The sequence below is a fragment of the Schistocerca serialis genome, chromosome 2, assembly GCF_023864345.2.
Source record: "Schistocerca serialis cubense isolate TAMUIC-IGC-003099 chromosome 2, iqSchSeri2.2, whole genome shotgun sequence".
Lineage (NCBI taxonomy): Eukaryota > Metazoa > Arthropoda > Insecta > Orthoptera > Acrididae > Schistocerca > Schistocerca serialis.
In genome coordinates, this window is record NC_064639.1 from 405,941,666 (window position 1) to 405,945,701 (window position 4,036).

Consider the following 4,036-nt stretch of genomic DNA (forward strand, 5'->3'; position numbering starts at 1 on the left):
ATGAAGAGCAAAAGACTTGATATGAAGAGGATTTGAACTATTTTGAGCGAAAATAATAATAACGAAACAAAAGAGTAAGTTAACAAACTCCCTTTTCTTAGGTGTCGTATAACTTGCGTATCATACAACAAACGTCAGCAGAAAGCAAGAGAAACTGCAGTATCCGTGGGGAACAATCAATCGGCGTTTAAAGTAGCAGAAGATACATATTGTTTATAAACTATATAAAGTAATGGTCGTATCAACATTGCTGTACGGGTGTGAATGTTGAATGCTTACCAAATTTCAGCTCAGAAGAATAGAAGGTGCATTACCTGATAGAAAGAGAAATGAAGATATCAGGAAATAATTAAATCATAATGAAGAAATAATGAAGTACAGGAAGAAATGGAAAAATCATATAACAAAAATGCAAGAAAGTAGAAAGCCAAAGGCACTGCTGAACTATAAGCCAAAATAAGGAAGGAGGAAGACTAGTAACAACACTAACTACTACTAAATAATGTAGGTAAAAACAGACAACTGAGTTAGTCTATGAACACATGTGTCTACAAAACTAGAAACTGTACACTTTTATATGTTAAAACACGCAACATTATTTGGTATTTCCATATTTATCAAAAACATCATCAATATCGTAACGCAATGCAACAAGTACAAAGTACATAGTAACTAGCGTCTCGCGCCGTCTTCCCAAAGGTTGTACTAAGTATTGACGATCGGATGATCTGTCTGGCGTAGCGGTAATAAATTATAAACAAATAAAACAGTTTCTGAGTCAGTCACTACTTTATTTTGGCTCTACGCGTTTCGATGGTTCACACCATCATATGGAGGTAGAGAACTGTTTATTTGCACGGCTGGTATTGGTGAAAAAGACAGACGTTTTTCACAGTCGCAGACCAAAGGCAGTGAGGGTTGCTTTGCATCTTTTGCTAAGGACAAAAATTGTTTATCTACTAAAAGCACTTTAGAGGTTAAAAAACATTAATTTCTGAGAGTGAATTGTGCTTCCAACGACGGCAGAGTTTTAAAACGTCTGCGTACTGTGGCCCAGTGTATGCCCTCTCCACTGCACAGGATTTTTGTCGTATGCCCGTAACAGTTGCTTTCAATAGTAAATGTTTCAGTGTTTTCATGAACAACATAGTGTCAGGAAGGCATTTTCAGACGTTTTCTTTACTTAAGTACTTATTTGATCCAGTTGTTCAACACATTAGTCTCGGTAACTTAAATTTCTTTTTTTTATATATACACTCCTGGAAATTGAAATAAGAACACCGTGAATTCATTGTCCCAGGAAGGGGAAACTTTATTGACACATTCCTGGGGTCAGATACATCACATGATCACACTGACAGAACCACAGGCACATAGACACAGGCAACAGAGCATGCACAATGTCGGCACTAGTACAGTGTATATCCACCTTTCGCAGCAATGCAGGCTGCTATTCTCCCATGGAGACGATCGTAGAGATGCTGGATGTAGTCCTGTGGAACGGCTTGCCATGCCATTTCCACCTGGCGCCTCAGTTGGACCAGCGTTCGTGCTGGACGTGCAGACCGCGTGAGACGACGCTTCATCCAGTCCCAAACATGCTCAATGGGGGACAGATCCGGAGATATTGCTGGCCAGGGTAGTTGACTTACACCTTCTAGAGCACGTTGGGTGGCACGGGATACATGCAGACGTGCATTGTCCTGTTGGAACAGCAAGTTCCCTTGCCGGTCTAGGAATGGTAGAACGATGGGTTCGATGACGGTTTGGATGTACCGTGCACTTTCAGTGTCCCCTCGACGATCACCAGTGGTGTACGGCCAGTGTAGGAGATCGCTCCCCACACCATGATGCCGGGTGTTGGCCCTGTGTGCCTCGGTCGTATGCAGTCCTGATTGTGGCGCTCACCTGCACGGCGCCAAACACGCATACGACCATCATTGGCACCAAGGCAGAAGCGACTCTCATCGCTGAAGACGACACGTCTCCATTCGTCCCTCCATTCACGCCCGTCGCGACACCACTGGAGGCGGGCTGCACGAAGTTGGGGCGTGAGCGGAAGACGGCCTAACGGTGTGCGGGACCGTAGCCCAGCTTCATGGAGACGGTTGCGAATGGTCCTCGCCGATACCCCAAGAGCAACAGTGTCCCTAATTTGCTGGGAAGTGGCGGTGCGGTCCCCTACGGCACTGCGTAGGATCCTACGGTCTTGGCGTGCATCCGTGCGTCACTGCGGTCCGGTCCCAGGTCGACGGGCACGTGCACCTTCCGCCGACCACTGGCGACAACATCGATGTACTGTGGAGACCTCACGCCCCACGTGTTGAGCAATTCGGCGGTACGTCCACCCGGCCTCCCGCATGCCCACTATACGCCCTCGCTCAAAGTCCGTCAACTGCACATACGGTTCACGTCCACGCTGTCGCGGCATGCTACCAGTGTTAAAGACTGCGATGGAGCTCCGTATGCCACGGCAAACTCGCTGACACTCACGGCGGCGGTGCACAAATGCTGCGCAGCCAGCGCCATTCGACGGCCAACACCGCGGTTCCTGGTGTGTCCGCTGTGCCGTGCGTGTGATCATTGCTTGTACAGCCCTCTCGCAGTGTCCGGAGCAAGTATGGTGGGTCTGACACACCGGTGTCAATGTGTTCTTTTTTCCATTTCCAGGAGTGTATATAAGTACAATTTACTTCATAAGTTCATGATTTTGGACCTCTAAAGTGCCTTTTCTAAATAAACAATTGTTATCATAAACAAAAGACGCAAAGGAGCCTAAGATGCCCTTGGTCTGCGACTGTGCAAAGACGTCTGTACTCTTCAACGCCAGCCACGTAAATAAGCAATTCTCCACCTGAAGATGATTATGTGAACCTTCGAAAACTGTAGTGGCAAAACAAACAAGTGACTGACGCAGAAACTGTTTTGTTTGTATTGATCGGTAGTCGCAGCCCTTATAATGCCGTCCCTTATGGACGAAATATTCAATACGTTATATACACAGACCTCCCTTGGGAATCAGTGTATATACTAGTGACAACCGGATGAAAATCCCTACAGTAGTTCCTGAGATTAGTCCGAGCATACGCGGTGGTCCACTTCTAATATAATACGTGCAGATGTAGTGGAAAATCTATCGAAGTATTGTGGGGCCAGAGGTCATGCTCGTCCGCGGTTGTGCGCTGCAGTCATTGTAGTGTTCTCTTACCATCGAGGTGTATAGTAAAGTGGGTTGTCATGATGCCGAATCCGACGTCTGCCATGTTACAGCGGCCCACAAGAGAGACAGGCCATGGTGTCTATGTCACAGCGCTTGACACTGCATGTCTTACGAGTGCCAGCAACCGTCTTAGGCGGGAAGTGAGTCATTCTTTCAGACGAGTTTCGTAATTATTGGCTGTCCGTTTAAATGCATGCGAGCTCTCGATAGCAAACGACAATGTTAAGATCTTTAGAGGGTACCTTTTCAATTACATACTGATTCCCTGTGGGTCCTGCACGGAGCCGGACGTTCGCGAAATGTGGCGGACAAGCCGACTAGTGTAACGCCACAAGTTCGTTGCTGGGTCCGTGCTTCTCGTAGGCCATATGTTAGAGGCTCCAAACAGTAGTTCCTGGCAGAAGTGTTTTGGTCAAAAATGTCTTCTTGCGTTTTCGACAGGTGTACTAATCACTCTGATTATAGTCTAAAGTATAAAGGATTTCAAATTTCATTTGTAAATGATGAGGGCTGTGGGCAGGGTAGATTGGAAACTGACCAAACAAATCAAAATGCACATGTCAAAAAAAGTTTGCATCACCCCGGTTTCCAGAACTCCTGAAGATAGACGTTGACTGTGATATTGTATCACACACACACACACACACACACACACACACACACAGTCCCTTTGACTGTTCAGAGATGTCACTAAACCCTCCCAAAGATGAAAACAACCATGTATAAGCAGCACCTATTAGACGGAGGGGGTCCGACAGCCGATCAGTTGCAGCCATTCCACCAGGAAGGAGGTACACGGCTCGTGGACGGTCAATA